This window comes from Lissotriton helveticus (genome assembly GCF_964261635.1).
Source record: "Lissotriton helveticus chromosome 1_1 unlocalized genomic scaffold, aLisHel1.1 SUPER_1_unloc_18, whole genome shotgun sequence".
Lineage (NCBI taxonomy): Eukaryota > Metazoa > Chordata > Amphibia > Caudata > Salamandridae > Lissotriton > Lissotriton helveticus.
Window position 1 is genome coordinate 1,065,099 of NW_027611657.1, and position 26,906 is coordinate 1,092,004.

Sequence of the window (26,906 nt, forward strand, 5' to 3'; positions counted from 1 at the left end):
CTGGGAGAGTATTGGCAGCAATGACATCTCGTTTGTGAATAGCGTCAGTGAGATCTTGGAGCCAGGTTTTGTGATTATTGGTACAGTTTAAAGGGACAGTACACCAGGAGCCAACATGAAACTGTGAGAGCTGTTAATTGAAAGTAAACACCGTGTGTGTCTTAACTCGTGCAGCGGAGCCTGAAGGGAAGAGAGCTGTTAATTGAAAGTAAACACAGTGTGTGTTTTAACTCGTGCAGCGGAGCCTGAAGGGAAGAGAGCTGTTCATTGAAAGTAAACACCGTGTGTGTCTTAACTCGTGCAGCGGAGCCTGAAGGGCAGAGAGCTGTTAATTGAAAGTAAACACCATGTGTGTCTGTGTAGGAGAGTAGGGTCTGCTATCCTATGGTCACCCCAAATTTTTGCTTTTTGCTTCACTGGTTTTCGACTACTGAGGCTGTGGGCCTGCTGATCAGACCCCCAGCCTGCTGTTCTCTCACTAAATTAATGACACATGTGCTATAGGCACATACCAATTGGAAATGGACTCCTTGTCAGCCCCTGTAGAATGCACTATAGGTGCACAGGGCATAGGGGCCACCAAGGCCTACCAGGGGCTGCAGCATATCTTTTGCCACCCCTGGCTGGTTCTTAAATTGACACAACTGGCTGATCACTCAGCTGGGGTAAGGTGGTGTAAACACCCCTTGCTTAGGTATAGTATATCTATATCCAAACCTATATCTGGACACATGTAAACCTGTGAGCCACTCCTATAGAAGGCCTCATCAATCCTGGAGGCTGAGTGCGTGGTTTTATGTGAGATGGAGCTCTAGCATGAGCTGAGCCTGTCTGCAGCTGTCGGGAACAAATCCCTAAGCTGTTTCAGGATAATGCCATACCATATACTATTAAGTGCCTTATAATCCTCGCGGTTATTTAGCAACTTTGGTTTGGCTTTATCAAAACATGTCGTGTAAGGTGTCATACGATTTGGAATACCATCCCCTCGCCAGTTCTGGCGACTGGGATGGCATTCCACCCCTCTAGAGGGGTAAGACATGTTCCTTTACTAAATGCGGTTAATTTCTCCAAAGACCTTAAGATCCACAAAATGGATGCCTCTGCCACAGACAAATGTCTGGACCCCTGCAGTTGACCGAAACTCGACCAAATGGGTCCTGGACAAAGGGTTTCCTGTCACAGGAGGGTGTCACCGCCCTCCAGACAGGAGATAGTGTATTGTAGCAGGGAGGTTTGAAAGAAACCAGACACTGCCTGGGGCGCACAAGGCTGCCCCTTGCATAATCCGGCCAAACCGGTTCTGGGGCACTCCAGCCCTCGTGCCAGGGCGGCCTGGATCAAAGGAAGGGGGTGTATCCACCCACTTCCTGGGTCCCACCCATAGGAGGGGACCTAGCAGGTAATCACGTCCCCCAGATTGGAATAAGAGTGGGAGCAGTGCCAATGCACATCAGATTTCCTGGAAGAAACATTTGAAACGAAACTCTGGACCCTTGGACCTCCATCTCAACGTGGAAGCCCGAAGAATCTCCCTTGTGGTCAAGGAGTGACCACCCTGCAGCAGCAGGCACCATCCAGCCCTCGACGTCTACTTAGTTGCAGTTCCCGCCGGAACTCGAGCGACTGAGATCGACGAGATCAAGCTTGCCTGCCTTCCAACAGCCCGATCCACAGTCCCTGCAGAGCTGAGACCCGTGGAGGCGACCGGAAGCGTGGGGCACGCCATCTTGAATTGACCACGAGACGCTGACCGTGCAGCCCACGAGTGACCCTCGAAGCTGTGCACCGGGGTTTGAGAAGCCCCCACCCTGAGCTGCTCCTGAGCCGAAGTTCAGCCCTCCACACTCGACGAGTGCTGCGTGGGGCCCTTTGGCTCTATTTGGCTCAACGCGTTGGCCCGATCACTTGCCAGCTGGCTAGTGGTCCCTGTGCCGACGAACTACCTAAGAAGACTCGTGAATCTGGTTGCTCCAGATCCACACCAGCTCCCCTGAAAAGGAGCCCCGACTCTGACCTTCCTGGTCCGAGTGAGAAGCAATCTTCCGATCCCGCGTGGATTGCTCTTGCCAAGGCTTGTTTGCTCCAAACTTGAAGCCGACTGCACCGACGGTGAGAGCCTGCGTGGGACAGATCGTGACCTGCTCCTGGATGTCGCAGATGCCCCAGAGCCCACGTGCCAGCGGAGAGAAGCTCCTCAACGACCACCTGATTGCGCCCGACATTGCCTGGTTCCGTCCTGGTTCCACCCTGGTCACTGCTGAGTGACCCAGACTCTGTCCCCTCTGCTTTCAGGTACTCTACAACTTGAGTCCACCCTTGGACTCCACCGGACACTTCATCTTTAACCCGCCTGCAGCCCTTTCAGCTTCAAGCACCAAGAGCCTGCGTGTCAAAACCCGACGCCACTTCGACCCTGTGCACCCACTTCCTGTGGGTGAGGTAACTTTGCTCCGCCGGTGTTCCCACACTGGTGCACACCTCTAGGGTCCATGTGTTAAGTTTTGTTCCTCTAGGTTCAGCGGAAGTGTCCTTAAACTTTAACTCTATGACTTTTACGCACCATTGGTTAACATTGGTGCATGCGTGCGCTTTCCGCACATCTCCCGAATCCCGAGGGCCATTCCCGACTTCAGCATTGCTTGTCCTGACTGCTCCCAGCGATTCCCTAGGCCCTAGGCCTAACCACTGTTCGAGTGGCCTCTCTTATACCACTTGTTTAGTATATGGTTTGAGTGGCCACCCGCCCTCATCCATAATTGTGCAACTTGTATGTTTAAACAGTGCTTTTTGATTTAACGCTTGTGCCCCTTTATTCATAAAGAATACTGGGGATTGTTTTTAGTAATAAACACATATATTTTTATAATATATACTTGTGTGGTGTCCTTTCATTTGGTATTACAGGATTGTATGTGGTAAAACAGCTCGCTTAACACGACCTCTTAAGTTAAGCCTTTAGGCTGCTTAGTCCATGCTACCCCTAGGATAGCTTGTCTAATAAGGTTGACTTACAACCAGACACCATAAGGGATTGTTTGGTCAGGTAGTAGGTGGTTCCAGAATTGGAAACATCCCCTACCAGGCCAACTTCTCACATTGGTGAGCAGCGGTGCGGATTTGAGCTTGCTGTTGTTTTACCATTGCAATCTTTATATCAAATTGAAAGATCACATCAAGTACCTCTAGGTACATATAAATCAAAAGCTTAGCATATTAAGTTCTACTGAACTTAGTAGTTGTAGGTTGAAGGGATTAGCACACCCTGACTACAACTAACTAGCAAGGTACAGTAGGAAAACACTTAGTGTAGGTAAGTGCACCACTTACACCTCACTAGTAACCATGTCTGACACAGGAAAAGCCTCAGGGTCTACTCCTGTGACAGTTGACCCTACCCAGGCAACTTTTGATTATGACAAACTAACCCGCAGAGACTTGATTGCCTTGTGCAAAGCAAGAGGGTTAAAAAGGGGCAGAAGCCCCACCTGCCTAATCCTGGTAGAAATCCTAGAACAGGATGACTTAGACAAGGCAAAGGCAGCTTCCCTAGACACAGGAAGTGGAGGGAACCCCCCTGAAACTGATCCCCCTCAGGAGGAGGAGGATGATGATGACTTAGATGAGGACTCAGATGTTGAGGACTTAGGAGTTCAGGATCAGGGTAGCCAGGTTCCAGTTGCCAGGCTTAGCCAGGCCAACTTGGACCTACTGGGGAATAGAGAGGGCCAGCACCTCCCCAGAACCCAACATGTTATTCTCCCAGGCAACAGAAGAGTGAGATCTCCCTCAGGGGACTCTCATGTTTCTAGTGCCTCCAGAGAATCACAGAGAGGCATGAATGCTTCTCAAAAGCTAGAACATAGGGCCAGAATGAGGGCTGTCAAACTCCAGATAGAGAGGGAGGAGGTAGCCTTGGCTCAAGCTAGACTTGCCTTGGCAAGAGAGCAGAAATTAAGTGGCTTAGATGTCACTGGTGGCAGCAATTTTCCAAGAGAAAAAGACAGGGCCTATGATAATAGAAACCTGACCAAAATTGTGCCCCCCTTTAAAGAAGGGGATGACATCCACAAATGGATGACTGCTCATGAGAGAGCCTGCATGGTACAGCAGGTTCCTGAGAATCAGTGGGCTGCAATTTTGTGGTACTCCTTTTCTGAGAAAGGGAGGGACAGGCTCCTCACAGTTAGACCTGAGGATGCCAAAAACTACTCTGTTTTGAAGAGTGCTCTTATTGAAGGGTATGGCCTAACCACTGAGCAATACAGGTTGTTGTTCAGAGACACCCAAAAAGCACAGACTCAAGACTGGACTGATTTTGTGGAGTGTGCCACTAAGGCTTTGGAGGGTTGGTTGCAGGGAAGTAAAGTTTCAGACTATACAGGATTGTACAATCTTATGATGAGAGAACAGATCCTTAATAACTGTACAAACCAGCTGTTGCATCAATACCTTATTGACTCTGATCTGACCTCTCCCCAAGAATTGGGAAAGAAGGCAGACAAATGGGTCAGAACAAGGATTAAGCAGAAACCCCAGAACCAAGGTGGTGACCAGAAGAAAACAGACCAGAAGGGTGGTAACCAGAATCAGAAAGATAAAGAAAAAGACCAGAAGTCTTCAGGCCCCCAAACTAATAGTAAGGAGGGTGGTTCCCAAAATGGTAACAAGAAGAAGAAGAACAAAGGTCCAAAGACACCTTGGTGCAATACCTGCAAATCAGTTTCACACTGGGGCAGTGAGTGCACCAAGGCAAATCCAGTTCCCACCACTACAGCTCCTAAAGCAACTGCAACCCCAAGTACAGTAAGCAGTGGTGGAACACAGTCCAAGGGTGTAGCTGGGTTGACCCTGGGTATTGAAGTAGGATCTGGCCTAGTCAGAATCCCTACACAGGCAGTTCTCCTGTATGATGTGGACATTGAGTTGCCCACTGCAGTAAGCCCCACTAACCTGGGCAAATACAGGCAGACTCCCTTAATTAATGAGAAACTGGCTCAAGCGTACAGGGACACATGTGCCAGTGTCACAATGGTGACACCTGACTTTGTGGACCCTGGACAGATTGTACTAGGTGAGAGCTACCTAGTGACCAACGCCAGCAACTCCACTACCTCCCATAGTGTGGCAGTTGTGAACTTCTCCTGGGGAGGGGTTGATGGCCTAAAGAAGGTTGTGGTGAGTGCAGACCTACCAGTAGACTGTCTGTTAGGCAATGACCTTGAAAGCTCAGCATGGTCAGAAGTGGAGTACAGGACTCATGCAGAAATGCTAGGGATTTCAGAGCATGTCCTTGCCATGACAAGGGCTCAGGCTAAGAAGTGCCTTCCTGAACCAGTGGTGGATCTTGAAACAATAGACCAGCCACAACCCAAGAGAAGGAGCAAGAGAGGAAAGGCCCAGCCTTCCACCTTGCCCCAGGTTGAGGATCAAGTTTCAGAGGAAACTGATTCTGCAGTCCAAGAGGAGACTGTCTCTGAGGAGCTTGAACCTGACCAGGTTGAGTTTCTGGGGACAGGGGGACCCTCAAGGGCAGACCTGAGGCAGGCTCAATTAGATTGCCCTTCCCTTGAACCCCTCAGACAGCAGGCTGCTGCTGAGGCTGCTGGGGATGCCAAAGGTACCCATACTGTGTATTGGGATGATGGACTCCTTTACTCAGAGGCTAGAGACCCCAAGCCTGGCATGACCAGGAGGTTGGTCATACCTCTGCAGTTTAGGGGGTTCCTTCTTACCTTGGCCCATGATATTCCCCTTGCAGGACACTTAGGCCAGAACAAGACGTGGGACAGGCTTGTTTCACACTTTCACTGGCCTCACATGTCAGAGGATGTCAAGGAGTTTTGTCGCTCCTGTGTCACTTGCCAAGCCAGTGGTAAGTCAGGTGGCACAACAAAGGCCCCCCTAATACCACTACCTGTGGTGGGGGTCCCCTTTGAAAGAGTTGGAATTGATATTGTGGGTCCAATGGACCCCCAAACAGCATCTGGGAACAGATTCATACTGGTGGTAGTGGATCATGCCACCAGGTATCCAGAGGCTATTCCCCTAAGGACCACCACAGCACCTGTGGTGGCAAAAGCCCTCATTGCAGTTTTCTCAAGAGTGGGCTTTCCAAAGGAGGTGTTATCAGATAGGGGCACCAATTTTATGTCCAGCTATCTGAAAGCAATGTGGAAGGAATGTGGAGTAAACTATAAGTTTACCACCCCATATCATCCACAATGCAATGGGCTTGTGGAGAGATTTAACAAGACCCTTAAAGGCATGATAAAAGGATTACCAGAGAAGCTCAGGCGGAAATGGGACATTCTTTTACCCTGCCTGCTCTTTGCTTACAGAGAGGTCCCACAGAAGGGGGTTGGCTACAGCCCTTTTGAACTTTTGTTTGGCCACCCTGTGAGAGGTCCATTGTGTTTGGTGAAGGAAGGATGGGAGTTACCTCTCAAAAAGCCCAAACTAGACATAGTGGACTATGTACTTGGTCTCCGCTCCAGGATGGCTGAGTACATGGAAAGAGCATCCAAAAACCTGGAGGCCAGCCAAGAATTACAGAAAGCTTGGCATGACCAAAAGGCTGTGCTGGTAGAGTTCCAACCAGGACAGAAGGTATGGGTACTGGAGCCAGTGGCTCCAGCAGCACTCCAAGACAAATGGAGTGGACCCTATCCTATTATTGAGAAGAAGGGGGAAGTCACCTACTTGGTAGACTTTGGAACACCCAGGAGCCCTCACAGGGTAATCCATGTGAATCGCTTGAAAGCATTTGTGGACAGGGAGGACATGAGCTTGCTCATGGCCACAGATGGGGAACAGGAGGAAGAAAGTGACCCTCTCCCAGACCTGCTTTCTCAGAACCCTGATGATGGTTCAGTTGATGGAGTAGCCTTGGCAGGCAGCCTCACTGACCAGCAACAGATGGACTGCAGACAAGTTTTGCAGGCTCACAGGCAAATGTTTTCACTCACACCCAGCCAGACTGACTGGTGTACCCATGTTGTGGACACTGGTGACAGCCTGCCTGTCAAGAATAAGATCTACAGGCAACCTGATCATGTCAGGGATTGCATCAAGGCTGAGGTGCAAAAGATGTTGGAGCTTGGAGTGATTGAGCCATCAGAGAGCCCATGGGCCAGCCCAGTAGTCCTGGTGCCAAAACCTCATACCCAAGATGGAAAGAGAGAAATGAGGTTTTGCGTGGATTATAGGGGTCTCAATGCTGTCACTAGGACAGATGCTCACCCCATTCCAAGAGCAGATGAGCTCATTGACAGATTGGCTTCTTCCAAGTTTCTGAGCACATTTGATCTGACAGCTGGCTACTGGCAAATCAGACTAGCTGAGGAGTCAAAAGCCAAAACAGCATTCTCTACCCCTAGTGGACATTATCAGTTTGTGGTAATGCCCTTTGGTTTGAAGAATGCACCTGCCACTTTCCAAAGGTTGGTGAACCAAGTCCTTACTGGGTTGGATGACTTTTGTGCAGCTTATCTAGATGATATTGCTGTCTTTAGCTCCACCTGGGAGGATCACCTGATCCACCTGAAGAAAGTTTTGGAGGCCCTGCAAAAGGCAGGCCTAACTATCAAGGCCACAAAGTGCCAGATAGGGCAGAGTAAGGTTGTATACCTGGGCCACCTAGTAGGTGGAGGCCAGGTTCAGCCACTGGAAAGCAAAATCCAGGCCATACAGGACTGGGCTCCTCCAGTTACCCAGACACAAGTCAGAGCCTTCTTGGGCCTGACTGGGTATTACAGGAAGTTTGTGAAGAACTATGGGTCTATAGTGACACCATTAAATGACTTGACATCCAAGAAGATGCCAAAAAAGGTTCAGTGGACAGTTAGCTGTCAGAAGGCATTTGAAGACCTGAAGAAGTCCATGTGCTCTGCACCTATCCTAAAGAGTCCTGACTACTCCAAACAGTTCATTGTTCAGACAGATGCTTCTGAGTTGGGGGTGGGAGCTGTGCTCTCACAACTTAATCAAGATGGTCAAGACCAGCCTATTGCTTTCATTAGCAGGAGGCTGACTCCCAGAGAGAAAAGTTGGTCAGCCATTGAGAGGGAGGCCTTTGCTGTGGTTTGGGCATTAAAGAAGTTGAGGTCCTACTTGTTTGGAACTCACTTCCTGGTGCAGACAGACCATAAGCCCCTCTTATGGCTTAATCAGATGAAGGGTGAAAATCCCAAACTGCTCAGGTGGTCCATTTCCCTACAGGGGATGGACTTTACAGTGGAGCACCGCCCAGGGACTGACCATGGTAATGCAGATGGTCTCTCCAGGTACTTCCACTTAGAACATGAAGACTTATCTGGTCAAGGTTAGTTTAATGTCCCTGCGTTTGGGGGGGGGTTGTGTAGGAGAGTAGGGTCTGCTATCCTATGGTCACCCCAAATTTTTGCTTTTTGCTTCACTGGTTTTCGACTACTGAGGCTGTGGGCCTGCTGATCAGACCCCCAGCCTGCTGTTCTCTCACTAAATTAATGACACATGTGCTATAGGCACATACCAATTGGAAATGGACTCCTTGTCAGCCCCTGTAGAATGCACTATAGGTGCACAGGGCATAGGGGCCACCAAGGCCTACCAGGGGCTGCAGCATATCTTTTGCCACCCCTGGCTGGTTCTTAAATTGACACAACTGGCTGATCACTCAGCTGGGGTAAGGTGGTGTAAACACCCCTTGCTTAGGTATAGTATATCTATATCCAAACCTATATCTGGACACATGTAAACCTGTGAGCCACTCCTATAGAAGGCCTCATCAATCCTGGAGGCTGAGTGCGTGGTTTTATGTGAGATGGAGCTCTAGCATGAGCTGAGCCTGTCTGCAGCTGTCGGGAACAAATCCCTAAGCTGTTTCAGGATAATGCCATACCATATACTATTAAGTGCCTTATAATCCTCGCGGTTATTTAGCAACTTTGGTTTGGCTTTATCAAAACATGTCGTGTAAGGTGTCATACGATTTGGAATACCATCCCCTCGCCAGTTCTGGCGACGGGGATGGCATTCCACCCCTCTAGAGGGGTAAGACATGTTCCTTTACTAAATGCGGTTAATTTCTCCAAAGACCTTAAGATCCACAAAATGGATGCCTCTGCCACAGACAAATGTCTGGACCCCTGCAGTTGACCGAAACTCGACCAAATGGGTCCTGGACAAAGGGTTTCCTGTCACAGGAGGGTGTCACCGCCCTCCAGACAGGAGATAGTGTATTGTAGCAGGGAGGTTTGAAAGAAACCAGACACTGCCTGGGGCGCACAAGGCTGCCCCTTGCATAATCCGGCCAAACCGGTTCTGGGGCACTCCAGCCCTCGTGCCAGGGCGGCCTGGATCAAAGGAAGGGGGTGTATCCACCCACTTCCTGGGTCCCACCCATAGGAGGGGACCTAGCAGGTAATCACGCCCCCCAGATTGGAATAAGAGTGGGAGCAGTGCCAATGCACATCAGATTTCCTGGAAGAAACATTTGAAACGAAACTCTGGACCCTTGGACCTCCATCTCAACGTGGAAGCCCGAAGAATCTCCCTTGTGGTCAAGGAGTGACCACCCTGCAGCAGCAGGCACCATCCAGCCCTCGACGTCTACTTAGTTGCAGTTCCCGCCGGAACTCGAGCGACTGAGATCGACGAGATCAAGCTTGCCTGCCTTCCAACAGCCCGATCCACAGTCCCTGCAGAGCTGAGACCCGTGGAGGCGACCGGAAGCGTGGGGCACGCCATCTTGAATTGACCACGAGACGCTGACCGTGCAGCCCACGAGTGACCCTCGAAGCTGTGCACCGGGGTTTGAGAAGCCCCCACCCTGAGCTGCTCCTGAGCCAAAGTTCAGCCCTCCACACTCGACGAGTGCTGCGTGGGGCCCTTTGGCTCTATTTGGCTCAACGCGTTGGCCCGGTCACTTGCCAGCTGGCTAGTGGTCCCTGTGCCGACGAACTACCTAAGAAGACTCGTGAATCTGGTTGCTCCAGATCCACACCAGCTCCCCTGAAAAGGAGCCCCGACTCTGACCTTCCTGGTCCGAGTGAGAAGCAATCTTCCGATCCCGCGTGGATTGCTCTTGCCAAGGCTTGTTTGCTCCAAACTTGAAGCCGACTGCACCGACGGTGAGAGCCTGCGTGGGACAGATCGTGACCTGCTCCTGGATGTCGCAGATGCCCCAGAGCCCACGTGCCAGCGGAGAGAAGCTCCTCGACGACCACCTGATTGTGCCCGACATTGCCTGGTTCCGTCCTGGTTCCACCCTGGTCACTGCTGAGTGACCCAGACTCTGTCCCCTCTGCTTTCAGGTACTCTACAACTTGAGTCCACCCTTGGACTCCACCGGACACTTCATCTTTAACCCGCCTGCAGCCCTTTCAGCTTCAAGCACCAAGAGCCTGCGTGTCAAAACCCGACGCCACTTCGACCCTGTGCACCCACTTCCTGTGGGTGAGGTAACTTTGCTCCGCCGGTGTTCCCACACTGGTGCACACCTCTAGGGTCCATGTGTTAAGTTTTGTTCCTCTAGGTTCAGCGGAAGTGTCCTTAAACTTTAACTCTATGACTTTTACGCACCATTGGTTAACATTGGTGCATGCGTGCGCTTTCCGCACATCTCCCGAATCCCGAGGGCCATTCCCGACTTCAGCATTGCTTGTCCTGACTGCTCCCAGCGATTCCCTAGGCCCTAGGCCTAACCACTGTTCGAGTGGCCTCTCTTATACCACTTGTTTAGTATATGGTTTGAGTGGCCACCCGCCCTCATCCATAATTGTGCAACTTGTATGTTTAAACAGTGCTTTTTGATTTAACGCTTGTGCCCCTTTATTCATAAAGAATACTGGGGATTGTTTTTAGTAATAAACACATATATTTTTATAATATATACTTGTGTGGTGTCCTTTCATTTGGTATTACAGGATTGTATGTGGTAAAACAGCTCGCTTAACACGACCTCTTAAGTTAAGCCTTTAGGCTGCTTAGTCCATGCTACCCCTAGGATAGCTTGTCTAATAAGGTTGACTTACAACCAGACACCATAAGGGATTGTTTGGTCAGGTAGTAGGTGGTTCCAGAATTGGAAACATCCCCTACCAGGCCAACTTCTCACAGTCTTAACTCGTGCAGCGGAGCCTGAAGGGAAGAGAGCTGTTAATTGAAAGTAAACACCGTGTGTGTCTTAACTCGTGCAGCGGAGCCTGAAGGGAAGAGAGCTGTTAATTGTAAGTAAACACCGTGTGTGTCTTAACTCGTGCAGCGGAGCCTGAAGGGAAGACAGCTGTTAATTGAAAGTAAACACCGTGTGTGTCTTAACTCTTGCAGCGGAGCCTGAAGGGAAGAGAGCTGTTAATTGAAAGTAAACACCATGTGTGTCTAACTCGTGCAGCCGAGCGTGAAGAGATTTAAGCTCTTAATTGAGTGTAAACACACAATCACAATAAATTTGGTACAAAGGAATATTTACCGATCTGCACATGAGAGCCCTGCGCAGTGAATGCTAGACTGGGAGAGTATTGGCAGCAATGACATCTTGTTTGTGAATAGCGTCAGTGAGATCTTGGAGCCAGGTTTTGTGATTATTGGTACAGTTTAAAGGGACAGTACACCAGGAGCCAACATGAAACTGTGATTATTGGTTTAATAGTTTAAAAGAACAATACACCACATAACTGTAACCAACAATATATAACAACTACTTGAAGGAACTGTTATTCAATAAGGCAACGGTGACTACTTTAATTATTTTATTTTATTATGTTCACTTTAACAACCTTGTATATATTTATGTATATATACCGACAGCGATATATTACCTACTGGCGGTCGCCAGTAGGTAGTTATAGTTAGGATCTACTTTCCATAGGAAATCCGCAACATTCTATTGGGAATAATTTTGGTGCCGGTGGACGAATCTTCGCGAATTTCTCAAAGAAGATGGCCGCTCCGCTCTGCTCCTTCCCTGAAAGTTTAGGGGGGATTCGTCAAGCGGGGGCCGAGATAAAAGGGGGGTCCCAAAACGTGTTTTCCCCATGTTAATTTCCATAGGGCAGTTGAACTCACTTTTAGCCCGAACGGCTGAATGGATTTCCACCAAACTTGGCAAAATTGTAGGGACTGGTAGCCCGATGTGCCTTTGCTATGTCTCAAGATATGTGCTTCAGTGGATTTTGAGTAATTTAGGTTAAAAAAATATATATATCTATAAGCGCGCCCCGGTACGCGCACCGGGGAGCGTACCAGCGCGCTACGCGAGTACGCGAGCGGAAAGCTGATTGGCTCTCGGGTGTCTGTCAACATTCCAAACAGTCCGGAGCGGCCGCCATCTTGTGTCTCGGTAGGATCGAGACACAAGAGGTGGCAAAAACAAAGGGGGAAATGACCAAAAGGGGGCAGGGTAGACCCCCCCTGACCCCCTAGGTTTGCTGTGGGGGCCATAAAAGGGCCCCGTGGGGCAAAAAAAAATATATATTTTTTTCGATTTCCGCGGGGGGAGGGCCCGGTACGCGCACCGGGGAGCGTACCGGGGAGCGTACCCTGGAGATAAAAAGAATGACAGAGTTTTTAAAAAATGTAGCATTTTTTTATAAATTGGAGGTAGTTCTAAAAAGAACTGTTTTTTTATTCTTTTTGTTGTTTTATTTTTATTTTTCAAAAATGTTTACTTTTTTTTGCTTTTCTGAACAGTTTTATATTTTTTTGCATTTTTTATGGGGAGAAACAAAAAACAGGGAATTGTAAACGGCTCAACTGGAGCAAAAAAAAACAGGAAAAATTATGGTTTTTTCGGGCACTTGTGGTTATCACCAGCACAGATGATAAGTTTTATACTTTGCTCACCATAGCAAATTGTCTTTCCACAAAATTTGCAAACGATTTTAAAATCGGCAAACTTGGGTTGAATGGTTGGCATCATCTCTCTTGCCTCTGGACCCGATGGAGTGGGTTGGTTTCTTTGGGAGGTGCTCGGTGAAGATTGAGGAGGGTTCCTGGCCATTCCTCGGACCTCTGCCCTAGCATAGTTGTTAGGGTGCCGGCGTTGCATGTGCCGAATCATGGTGTTATTGCCAAACGAATATTTTTTGTTAGGGTTCCCCCTTGAAAGTTCAGTGCCACAGATTAGGCAAGTAACCCTTGGCGCATTTACTTTTTTCTGGTCCTTTGGGATAGAAAAAAAAACTCCCAAACAATGTGCTGCTTTGGCCTATATGGGGTATTATCTTCTGGCAGGAAGCTCCTCCTCCTCTCCTCCTCCTCCTCCTCCTCCTCTTCTTCATCTCCACCACTGTGGTGTTGTGGAGGTCCTCTTGGTGGTGGTGGTGGTGGTGGCTGAGATGCTCCTGCTGCTGCTACAACTGAAGCCATTTTAAAGTACAAATAGGCAATAGCTCTCCAAACAGGTCTTCCTCAGTCAAAGGACAAAGTGAGAAGAAGGAAAAAAGGTGGGGGCTTTCATCATTTGGAAACCAAAACTGTTCTGAACCAATGAAAAGTGTTATTTTCAGGTCACATGACCCGACGCGCTTACGCTACGTCATCGCGCCCCGGGGCGTGCCCGGCGGCGCTTACGTTGCGCGATAGTATGCGCTCGGGTGCTTCCGGGTGCGCTTACGCAGTGCGTCATATGACGCATCACGCGGCTACACGATACGTCACGATGTTGTTTTCGTTCGCGGCAATATCGCTAACGGGACGCTCACCAGTACGCGCCCCGGGGCGCGCCGTAACACAGCGCTTACCGGTGAGCGCATCGGTACGTGCCCCGGGAGCGCTCCGGGGCAAAAATAAATAAATAAATAAACATAAAAAAAATACTATTACATAATTATACAATATAAAAAATATTACTTTTCATACCTATAGAGATTTGCTATTAAAAAAACCTTTGAAATTCACTGAAAAAAACATAGGTTTCACACCAGTTATAGTTAGGAATTAGCATTTAAAAAACCTATTAAATTCACTGAAAAAACCATAGGTTTCACACCTGTTATAGTTAGCTGGATATTTTACTGGCATAAAACCATTGAAATTCCCACGTTATAGTTAGTTGGACTCACTATAACTTGCGCGTGCAATGCACTGCTGATGACGTCACATATTACATCACTCATGACATGGTCAGTGACATCACTCATGACATCACTGATGACACCATTCTTGTGACGGAGTGACAGACCTTGTTAAAAAAATGGAGATACCCATACCAGTTACAACAACCAATTCAGTAATTCCACCATCGATATACACATTCACTCATTCACCAACAGTTCTATATAGTCACTCATACATATACTCACTCATCATATGTAGTGATACACCTATACATCCTGTTACACACCGACAGGCATCCAAAAGTTACTCACACACATACTCACACATGCAAATAAACTATTGAACATCCATTTATTTGCATATACAGCTATACACACACTACCACCTTACTTCTAAGGAAACTTACACATACTTACTCTCTTAAACAATCACTTATAGAAACACATACTTATTTAAACAGGAACTCTTACAATCTCTTACTCTCACATATACTCACTTATATACATCAATATTCACATATACTAGATTAAAACATATGTAGTTACTGATAAAGACACTAGTGAGACAGTCATTCACTCACTAACACACACATATACACACTCATCCACCCATACAGTCCTGCACATATGTTATCTTCAAAACTCATACAGAGAGTCAGTCATTCATGCATCTATGTGCTAAGTAATACCCCCACCAAACCATACAGACACTCATACTGATACTAAAAAAAACATCTAATAACCCATATACATACACATGTAGCTACTCACTAACCCATGCAGCCACTTATACAGAAAGTGAAACACTGATACATATATTTAAATATTTAAACATTAATCACTAAAATTTATTTTTCAGAAAGACACACATTCACTGGATGGTGTCATCAGTGATGTCATGAGTGATGTCACTGACCATGTCATGAGTGATGTAATATGTGACGTCATCAGCAGTGCATTGCACGCGCAAGTTATAGTGAGTCCAACTAACTATAACGTGGGAATTTCAATGGTTTTATGCCAGTAAAATTTCCAGCTAACTATAACTGGGGTGAAACCTATGGTTTTTTCAGTGAATATACATATATATTAATACAGTTCAAGCAAGTATTATAAAATAATTAGAGCCCTTAACTCTTAAATTTTGGTGTGCCTGCCAGCATGGATTCATCATCTGTGACAGCTCCACCAACATTTTTACAAAACTCTGGGGAACCCATAATGCCCTGGGAGGTTTGGATTGAGTCTTTTGAGACCTATCTAGAGGCAATAGGTGACGAAGATTTTGTATCATCCTGCAAAGTAGCACTGTTAAAGCACAATTTAGGGGTTGAGGGTAGAAAGGTGTTAAAAACATTACCTGTCCGGGTTAGAGCAGATTCCACCAACCAAGCAGATGAAGAATCTAATGAAAGTGAGGGAACAGGAACTAGCAATTTTGATGAATATGTAGAGATAGTAAAAGCTCTAGAAGAGAATTTTGGTAAAAAAATCAACATTGTAGTTAAAAGACACAAGTTTTTCTCTAGAGCACAACAATCTGGAGAATCAGTTGAGCAGTATATATCGGTACTTAGAAGACTTGCATCAATATGCAAATTTAAAGATCTAACAGAAGATATAATAAGAGCTCAATTTATTAATAGAACGAATAATACCAAAATACAGGAAAAACTCTTAGACATAACAGATCCCTCTTTAAAAAAATCCATAGAGGTAGCAAAAAGCCTGGAGAACACTTCTAAGTATGTTAAGGAACTCAATTCAAATCAAGTTAAAGATAAGGGGGATCAGACCAAAGTGGGTGCTATTGAAAAGAAAAAAAATAGCAAGCAGGCAAGTGACAAATTTGTTAAAAGTGCGCCTCAAATTAATAAGAACACCCAACCTAGATATAATAACGCTTGTTATAGATGTGGTAGCACCAGGCATACAGCTGATTCTGATAAGTGTATAGCACTCAAAGAGAAGTGTTACAAGTGTAAACGAATTGGGCATTTTGCCCGCATGTGCAAAACCAGTATATCCAACAAAGGGAGGCGTACTGTATATGCCATACAAGAGGACAGTGAAGAGGAGTTCTCTGATGAAAGAGAAATGGTAGAAGTGTGTGTGATCTATGATGATGAAATTAATGAAATTCGTGAAGGATACAACCCTCCTAAGTGTATGCTGGACATCAATGGTACTAAAATCCTAGTGTGGGTGGATTCGTGCTCTCCATACACGATCATAGACAAGGATTCATGGATAAAAATTGGTAAATGCAAGCTGAATTCCCCAGACATTGAACCTGTGGGTTGTTGCGGGGTCAAGTTACCTTGGATAGGTTTTTTTTAATTGCAAACTATCTCACAAGAATATGGAAGCAACTAGCAAAGTCTAGGTAGTAGAAAAGGGAAGAACCTTGCTAGGGTGGCACGAACAAAAAATGTTAGGGAAGAAATTGGATCCGAATCATCCTGATCAAGTGCTAGTAACAGAGAATTCAGAGAAGGACAAGTAAAGTTTAAAATATCCTAGGTTATTTAGAAGTGAACTAGGGTGCTTAACCAAATTTGAGCATCGCATTGCCCTTAAACTAAATTACATTCCATGTGTGCACAAGGCAAGGAATGTCCTGTTTGCACTGAGCGAAAAATTAAAGAAGGCACAATTGATTGAACCAATCGAATCATCAGAGTGGCTTAGTCCCATAGTTTTAGCATGCAAATCGGTTGGAAATTTGCGCATGTGCATCGACTTAAGAGACCTCAATCGTAACATCTTAGTCGATCGCTATCCTCTGCCACATATTAATGAGATGGTGTCCTCAGTTACCAATGCAGCATATTTTTCTTTAATAGACCTCTCGAGTGCATATCACCAAGTGCGTCTACACCCTGCATCGAAGCACCTTACATCGTTCATAACACCAGAGGGGGCGTTCAGATTTGTGCGGATGCCATTCGGACTGGCGTCTGCCTCTGCTGTATTCCAGAGAGTAATGTGCAAAATATTGGAGAAATCACACAAAGTCCTGGTATTTCAAGATGATGTGTTGGTGTGGGGTGAGAACAAGGAGGAACATGACATGATTTTAGATCAAACGCTTAACAAATTGCAGAATGCAGGATTAACAGTAGTAATGGAGAAGTGCAAGTTTGGAGTCGAAGAAATTGAATATTTAGGGCACACGTTATCAAAAACAAGAGTTCAACCAAAGAAAAAATTATTGAATGCCATTGCTAATGCACCGTCTCCCCAAGACAAGGAACAAACATGCTCGTTTCTTGGGTTGGCGGAATTTTATTCGAAATTTGTTCAGCATTTTGCTGATAAAGTATATGTCCTAAGAGTGTTAATGAAAAAAGGGAATACATTTGCATGGGCGGACAAGTGTCAGAAAGCATTTGAAATGATAAAGGAACAGATTTTGAAGGCTGTGGCTTTAAGACCCTTTAATCCATTAGATCCTAGCATTGTAGTAGTGGATGCAAGCGCGTATGGTTTGGGGGCAATACTTATGCAGAAATACCTGGGTCAAGAACGGGTAGTGGCATTTGCGTCACGTACATTGAAGGGTGCAGAGTCAGCATATTCAGTCATCGAAAAGGAAGCCCTTACATCTTGGTGGGGCGTTGATCACTTCAAGAATTACGTTTGGAGAATGCATTTCAAGGTCAGATCGGACCACAGACCGCTCATTGATATTTTTACAACTAAGGGCGCAGGGAAGGCCACACCCAGGATAGCCAAGTGTTTGTATAGTCTACAAGGATATGATTTTACTTTGAATTATGTGTCAGGTATATGCAACATTAATGCTGATTGTCTGTCAAGGCTACTGTTACAGTGTGTAGGTGATGATGATGATACTGGCGATGAGTATGTGCTGGCCAGTATCTCTGAGTCATGCAATGGAGTCATCACGGAAAGTAAGTGGAAGGCTGCAGTGGAGGAGGATGCCATTCTAGTGGAACTCATGCAACATCTTAGTGTGCCTACTAATTCCAGTGTGGATTTGAGAAACAAAATGGGCGAATATTGGATGGTTTGGTCAGATTATCTGTTGAAGACAAAATTATCCGCAGAGATGGTAGATTGGTAGTACTAAGCGGTTTACGTGCCAGAATACTTGAGTTGTTGCATGAAGGGCATAATGGAATGTCGTGGATGAAGAGAAGAGCAAGGATGACATTTCGGTGGCCGGGTTTGGACAAGGATGTAGAGGGATGCGTACTGGATTGCCTGGAGTGCTTGTGTAGCGACAAGTCCCATCGGGTTGAGGAGTCTCCTATTGTTCCTACCAAATTTCCTGATAAACCGTGGGAAAGAGTAGCAATGGATATTTGTGGGCCATTTAGTTCAAAAGGTATAATGAATACGTTTGCACTTGTGATGATAGATAATCACTCTAAATGGCCTGAGGTGGCTTTTTCTGAGGAGATTAAGGCGTTTAATGTTATTGAATTTTGCGATCAAATTTTCCGCTGAGAAGGGTGTCCAAACACACTTGTCACTGATAATGGACCACAATTCACGGCAGAAGTGTTTGAAAGGTATTTATCCAAGATGGGTATCGTACACCACACCACAGCAGTCTACAATCCTAGGGAGAATGGTTTAGTCGAGAGGTTTAACCAAGTGTTGAAGGATTGTGTTCAGCTTTGTGTGAGCAGTGGGGGTGATTGCAGGGAAGCCGTGAAGGAGATGTTATGGAGCTATAGGTCTAGACCCCATTTTGTCACCAAGGAAACTCCTTTCATGCTTTTAAAGGGAAGGCAGGCAGGTACCGGAGTGTCTCCAGCGTGGATGCTTAAAGGAAGTACATATTGCCTAGACAAGAAGGGTTTGATGGACAGGGTTCGTGAACATCAAGACAAATACACTAAGAGACATAATGACAAATTAAAAAGGGAAAGAAGAGAGTTCGCTGTTGGTGGGTAAGAACTAAGGTATTCACCACCCATGGGTCTCTAATGTCAAAGTGGTCAAAACCTAAAAGCATTGTCAGGATGAAGGGAAGTAATGTATGGTTGTTGGATGGAAAGAAATGGAATGTTCGTAGTGTCACATTGTGCAATTCTGCAGAGAGACCTATTTTGATAGGAAAACCAGAAGTCACAACATCAAGTGGGAACAATGAAAAAGTGCCTGCAATAAACAGTTTATTTTTATTTTTATTTTTTATAATTATTTTATATTTATATATATATATATATAATATATAATAAAAAATAAATTGTTTATTACATTTAAGAAGGGGAGATGTGTTGTATCCCAGCCTCCATATTGTGGATGTTACCTAGTGATGGTTACCATGTCATCTTAGAATGTTCTGAGGAGCTGCTCAGAGGATGAAGGCAGTTGATGCAGATGCAGACATGCCTAGGGGCTGCTCTATGTAATTTAAATAAATACTTATTCATCCAAATCTACAATTCTACTTTGTAATACCCCTTACGCAGAATAGCAACCTAACGCAAGACATCAAGAAATGCAATGAATGGATCACTACGTGCACCGACACCCTGGACCCCCTCAAGCATAGCAGCAACCTAACAAAATACATCAGGAACTGCAATGCATGGAACACCACGCGCACCAACACCCTGGACCCCCCAAGCACAGCAGCAACCTAACGGAATACCTAAGAACTTCAATGAATGGATCACCACCTGCACCGACAACCTAGACCCCCTCAAGCACAGCAGCAACCTAACGTAATACATCAAGAACTGCAATGAATGGATCACTACGTGCACCGACACCCTGGACCCCCCAAGCACAGCAGCAACCTAACGGAAGACATCAAGAACTTCAATGAATGGATTACCACCTGCACCGACACCCTGGACCCCCTCAAGCACAGCAGCAACCTAACGGAAGACCTCAAGAACTTCAATGAATGGATCACCACCTGCACCAACAACCTGGGCCCCCTTGTAGTAGGGATTCCGCTCCTACACAGAACTGTATACAAGAGACATAGAACCTTAGTGAATTAGGGTGTGCCAAAACTCACCTTAGGGTCCAACATCCCCTTAGCAAACTAGCATCAGTGTCTCATTGATTGATTGATTGAATAAAATTTATACCGCGCAGACAATAACCCGAAGGCATCAAGGCGCCTAACAAAACAGATCATAAATGTCATCACTACATAACTACAGATATGCTTGCACAAAGAGATGTGTTTTCAGAGCCCTTCTGAATGCCTGAAGAGTGGGTAGAGATCTTATTTTCAGCGGGAGGGCATTCCACCACTTGGGCGCCAAAGTGGAGAAAGCCCTCCCACCCCATTTCACTCTCCTGAAACGGGGGGCAGACAGAAGAAGTCTGCCAGAGGATCGCAGATCCCTGGAAGGAGTGTAGCGAGACAAGATGGATCCTATACCAGTGGGACTGTTTTTAGCTAAAGCCCTGTATGTCATACATAGGGTCTTAAAGTGAATGCGGTCCTCAACAGGAAGCCAATGCAACAGCTTTCTGGCCGCTGTAGCTGAAGCACGTTTAGAGAGATCCAGGACAAACCTGGCAGCAGCGTTCTGGACTACCTGCAAGCGCTGCAGCAGACTCTTATTCATTCCCGCATACAACGCATTGCAGTAGTCCAGTCGAGAGCCAATGAGGGCAACAGCAAGCTGTTTCCTTGCTTGTCGGGATAGGTAATGCCTAATCCTCCTCAGGACATGTACAATGCCCCAGCAGGTGGAAATGGTTCTGCTGACCTGTTTACCCATGTTAAGGGCAGGATCAATCATGACCCCAAGATTTTTTGCGGAGGAGGTGGGGGTGGGACAGACTCCCAATGAGTCTGGCCACCAGCTGGATGACCATACGTCATCTTTCCCTCCAAGCACCATTACCTCCGTCTTCTCTCCATTTAGTTTTAGTGAATTAAGGACCATCCATTGACCGACTGCCTCCATACAAGATCTAAAATTGGAGGCAGTCGGGACGCTAGACTGGGAGAGAGAGACAAGGATCTGGGTGTCATCCGCATAAGACACTATCTCCATCCCAAAAGATCTAATAAGCCTGGCAAGTGGGGTCACATAGATATTGAATAGGGTCGGGCTAAGAGCCGACCCCTGAGGGACCCCACATTGCACAGGGAGGGATGGAGATAGGTACTCCCCCAACTTCACTCTTTGCACTCGATGATTGAGGAAAGAAGTGAGTAGATCTAGAGCTGCACCCTGCACCCCAATCTCCCTCAGCCGCGATGTTAATACTGAGGGAGAAAGGGTGTCAAAAGCCGCCGTCAGATCCAACAGGATCAGAAGGGTGGTCTGGCCCCCATCAACGCGTGTACGGATATTATCCAACACTATGGTGAGGGCCGACTCAGTACTGTATTCCCTCCTGAAGCCATGTTGAGAGGAGTCAAGACAGGACGAGCTCTCTACAAAAGCAGCAGGATGTGTGTTAAGATGTACTTCTAACATCTTTGCTGGCGCTGGGAGTAGAGAAATGGGGCGAAAGTTTTTTAAAATCGACGGATCCAGGGAGGTCTTTTTTAAAAGAGGTTTTACAACTGCACTTTTCCATTGTGTGGGGAAAAGGCCGTCTCTCATGGCTCTGTTCATAATATCCACCAGAGGGGGCAGGAGGGTTTCCCTGCATTGTTTAAGGATCCTGAGAGGGCACACATCCAGGGGAGAGCCCGAGTTAGTTTTATTAAGGAGGCTGTCCAGATCCTCTAAGGATAGTGGGGGAAAGGAATCTAAAATTCCCAAAGGAATAGTTTCAGCCGGGGCGTGGTCCATCTCCCCTAACGCAGGGGGCCCACTCATAAGAGATTTTTGTAGCTCCAAGGCAGAGTGGATATCTAATATTTTTGCCTGGAAGAAAGAGGCAATGTTGTTGTAAAGCTCTTGGGAAGCTACTACAGGGTCTGGGGTTTGGAGGGTTATAAGTGAATCTACAACCCTAAAGAGCTCTCTAGGGGAGGACAATGAAGTTGTCAAGGCTGTGAAATGCTCTTGTTTGGCTTTTATAATTTCAGCCTTATACTTCCTCAACAGGATCTTGTGAGCATCCTTATCTTTTAGATCCCATCCAGAGTGGAGGAGGCGCTTCCGCCTCCTTACCTCCTGTCTCAGGAGTCTGAGGTGTTCCGAAAACCAGGGAGCTGAAGGCCTTTTTCTGGCACGACGGCCGTACTGAAGCGGGGCTAATTCGTCTAGTGCTACAGTCATAATTCTTTCAAAGTGCATGACAGCTGGTGAAACACTTTCTTCTTGAGATAGATACAATTGGCTCTTCTCCTATAGCAAAAATACCAATGATTAGACAACCCAGAACTGGCGACTTAGGGTACCTTAGGAGTTGTGGAAAACATTAACACTCTTTTGTCACACTCTCACACCAGTCCAAAACATGGAGTATAGGAGACACGTGCAAGTTTGAAATATTTATTTCTAACGCTGTGATCTCAGGTACAGCATCTTAGCAAGTACAAGTAAACATACTATTAGCAACAAGGTTGTCAGCATAGTTAATACTCCATAAACTACAAAGGGAGAAAGCGTAGTATAATGCAATGTGGAAACAGGTCTGAAATATACCTATATTTCGCCCTCCCTTGCTAGTAGATTATTTTATATCTATAAAAGGTCTCATAGGCTTACATGGACGACCCCATACCTCAGGTATCAGCAGAAGTGGATCACATTGAGTTCTGCACAAGCTCCCAGCTTGCGAATGTTCTCCAAGTGTGTGATCATGCCTGCACAGTGCATTATTAAACGCGCCAGTATCAGGGCTGGCCACAGCTGCATGTGTGTTATTTCTAGAACGTGTGCTGATCATTCTGAACAACAGACACGGTGTTCAAGACGACCTTGACTGTCGCGGCACTAACTGTATAGACTAAACTCATGAGACTGTGTGGATGTGCATAAAAACAAGTTATTCTTGGGTGTAGTGAAAATACTCATACTTCTCTAAACAATAGCGCCATTGCGTGCCATGTGCAAAGCAGAAAAGGAAAAATGGCATTTAAACTTCTAATAAGCCATGCTAACTTAACATCGTGTATAATGCAAAGCTCACCCCACGACACCCTCAATGATACCAACAACCTAACCGAAGACTTCAAGAACTGCAATGAATGGATCACCACCTTCACCGAAACCCTGGACCCCCTCAAGCACAGCAGCAACCTAATGGAAGACATCAAGAACTGCAATGAATGAATCACGACCTGCACCGACACACTGGCCCATTCAAACACAGCAGCAACTTAAAGGAAGACATCAAGAACTGCAATGAATGGATCACCACCTGCACCTGCACCAACACCCTGGACCCTCCAAGCATATCAGCAGCAACCTAACGGAAGACATCAAGAACTACAATGAATGGATCACCACCAGCACCAACACCCTGGGCCCCCTCAAGGATACCAACAACCTAATGGAAGACATCAAGAACTGCAATGATGGATCACCGCCTGCACCAACACCCTGGACCCCTCACGCGCATCAGCAACCTAAAGGAAGACATCAAGTATTGCAATTAATGGATCACCACCTGCACCAACCACCTGGACCCCCTCACGCACAGCAGCAACCTAACGGAAGACATGAAGAACTGCAATGAATGGATCACCTCCTGCATCGACACCCTGGACACCCTCAAGCACAGCAGCAACCTAACGGAAGACATCAAGAACTTCAATGAATGGATCTCCACCTGCACTGACACCCTGGACCCCCTCAAGCACAGCAGCAACCTAACAGAAGACATCAAGAAATGCAATGAATGGATCATGACCTGCACCAAACACCCTGCCCCCCTCAAGCACAGCAGCAACCTAATGGAAGACATCAAAAACTGCAATGAATGGATCACCACCTGCACCAACACCCTGGACCCCCTCAAGCACAGCAGCCTAACGGAAGACATCAAGAACCGCAATGAATAGATAACCACCTGCACCGACACCCTGGACCCCCTCACGCATAGCAGCAACCTAGCAGAAGACATCAAGAAATGCAATGAATGGATCACGACCTGCACCAACACACTGGCACCCCTCAAGCATACCAGCAGCAACCTACAGGAAGACATCAAGAACTTCTATGAATGGATCACCACCTGCACCGACACCCTGCACCCCCTCAAACACAGCAACAACCTAATGGAAGACATCAAGATCTACAATGAATGAATCACCACCTCCACCAACACCCTGGACCCCCTCACGCAGAGCAGCAACCTAATAGAAGACATCAAATAATTCATTGAACGGATCACCACCTGCACCGACACCCTGGACCCCCTCACGCACAGCAGCAACCTAACAGAATACATCAAGAAATGCTATGAAGGGATCACCACCCGCAGAAACACCCTGGCCCCCTCAAGCATACCAGCAGCAACTTAATGGAAGACATTAAGAACTGCAATGAATGGATCACCACCTGCACCGACACCCTGGACCCCCTCAAGCACAGCAGCAACCTAACGCAAGACTTCAAGAACTTCAATGAATGGATCACCACCTGCACCAATACCCTGGACCCCTCAATCACAGCAGCAACCTAATGGAAGACATCAAGAACTGCAATGAATGGATCTCCACCTGCACCGACACCCTGGACCCCCTCAAGCACAGCAGCCTAACGGAAGACATCAAGAACCGCAATGAATAGATAACCACCTGCACCGACACCCTGGACCCCCTCACGCATAGCAGCAACCTAGCAGAAGACATCAAGAAATGCAATGAATGGATCACGACCTGCACCAACACACTGGCGCCCCTCAAGCATACCAGCAGCAACCTAACGCAAGACTTCAAGAACTTCAATGAATGGATCACCACCTGCACCAATACCCTGGACCCCTCAATCACAGCAGCAACCTAACGCAAGACTTCAAGAACTTCAATGAATGGATCACCACCTGTACCTGCTCCCTGGACCCCTCAAGCACAGCAGCAACCTAACAGAAGACATCAAGAACTTCAATGAATGAATCACCAACTGCATCGATACCCTGGACCCCTCAATCACTGCAGCAACCTAATGGAAGACATCAAGAAGTACAATGAATGGATCACCACCTGCACCGACACCCTGGACCCCCTCAAGCACAGCAGCAACCTAACGCAAGACTTCAAGGACTTCAATGAATGGATCACAACCTGCACCGACACCCTGGACCCCTTCATGCACAGCAGCAACCTAACGGAAGATATCAAGAACTGCAATAAATGGATCATCACTTGCACCGACACCCTGGACCCCCTCACGCACATCAGTAACCTAACGGAAGACATCAAGAACTACAATGAAGGGATCACCACCTGCACCGACACCCTGGACCCCTTCAAGCACAGCAGCAACCTAACGGAAGACATCAAGAGCTTCAATGAATTGATCACCACCTGCACCAACACCCTGGACCCCTCAAGCACAGCAGCAACCTAATGGAAGACATCAAGAACTGCAATGAATGGATCACCACCTGCACCGACAACCTGGACCCTCTCAAGCATAGCCGCAACTTGAAGGAAGACATTAATAACTGCAATGAATGGATCACCACCTGCATCGACACCCTAGCCCCCTCAAGCACAGCAGCAACCTAAAGGAAGACATCAAGAACAGCAATGAATGGATCACCACCTGCACCGACACCCTGGACCCCCCAAGCAAATCAACTGCAACCTAATGGAAGACATCAAGAACTGCAATAAAGGGATCACCACTTGCACCGACACCCTGGACGCCCACACGCACATCAGTAACCTAACGGAAGACATTAAGAACTACAATGAATATATCACCACCTGCACCGACACCCTGGACCCCTTCCAGCACAGCAGCAACCTAACGGAAGACATCAAGAAGTACAATTAATGGACCACCACCTGCACTGACACCCTGGAACCCCTCAAGCACAGCAGCAACCTAATGCAAGACTTCAAGAACTTCAATGAATGGATCACCACCTGCACCGACACCCTAGACCCCTTCATGCACAGCAGCAACCTAACGGAAGACATCAAGAACTGCAATAAATGGATCATCACTTGCACCGACCCCCTGCACCCCCTCACGTACATCAGTAACCTAACGGAAGACATCAAGAACTACAATGAATGGATCACCACCTTCACCGACACCCTGGACCCCTTCAAGCACAGCAGCAACCTAATGGAAGACATCAAGAACTGCAATGAATGGATCACCACCTGCACCGACACCCTGGACCCCTCAAGCACAGCAGCAAACTAACGGAAGACATCACGAACTGCAATGAATGGATCACCACCTGCATCGACACCCTGGACACCCTCAAGCACAGCAGCAACCTAATGGAAGGCACAAGAACTGCAATGAATGATCATCACCTGCACCGACAACCTGGACCCCCTCAAGAACAGAAGCAACCTAAGGGAAGACATCAAGAACAGCAATGAATGGATCACCACCTGCATCGACACCCTGGACACCCTCAAGCACAGCAGCAACCTAACGGAAGGCACAAGAACTGCAATGAATGATCATCACCTGCACCGACAACCTGGACCCCCTCAAGAACAGCAGCAACCTAAGGGAAGACATCAAGAACAGCAATGAATGGATCACCACCTGCATCAACACCCTGGACACCCTCAAGCACAGCAGCAACCTAACGGAAGGCTCAAGAACTGCAATGAATGGATCACCACCTGCACCGACACCCTGGACCCCCTCACGTACAGCAGCAACCTAACGGAAGACATCAAGAAATGCAATGAATAGATCACTACCTGCACCGACACCCTGCACCCCCTCAAGCATAGCTGCAACCTAACGGAAGACATGAAGAACTTCAATGAATGGATGACCACCTGCACTGACACCCTAGCACCCTCAAGCACAG

At 47.0% G+C, this 26,906-nt stretch overlaps 1 pseudogene across 1 annotated transcript in view; it reads right to left on the reverse strand.

Annotated features, from left to right (window-relative positions):
* LOC144805661 (uncharacterized) overlaps positions 1 to 26,906 on the reverse strand; it is a 115,384-nt pseudogene that overhangs the window by 56,614 nt on the left and 31,864 nt on the right. The window contains exon 2 of the transcript XR_013605571.1: positions 15,400 to 15,506. The product of XR_013605571.1 is annotated as an uncharacterized LOC144805661 (transcript). The remainder of the gene's footprint in view (positions 1 to 15,399; positions 15,507 to 26,906) is intronic.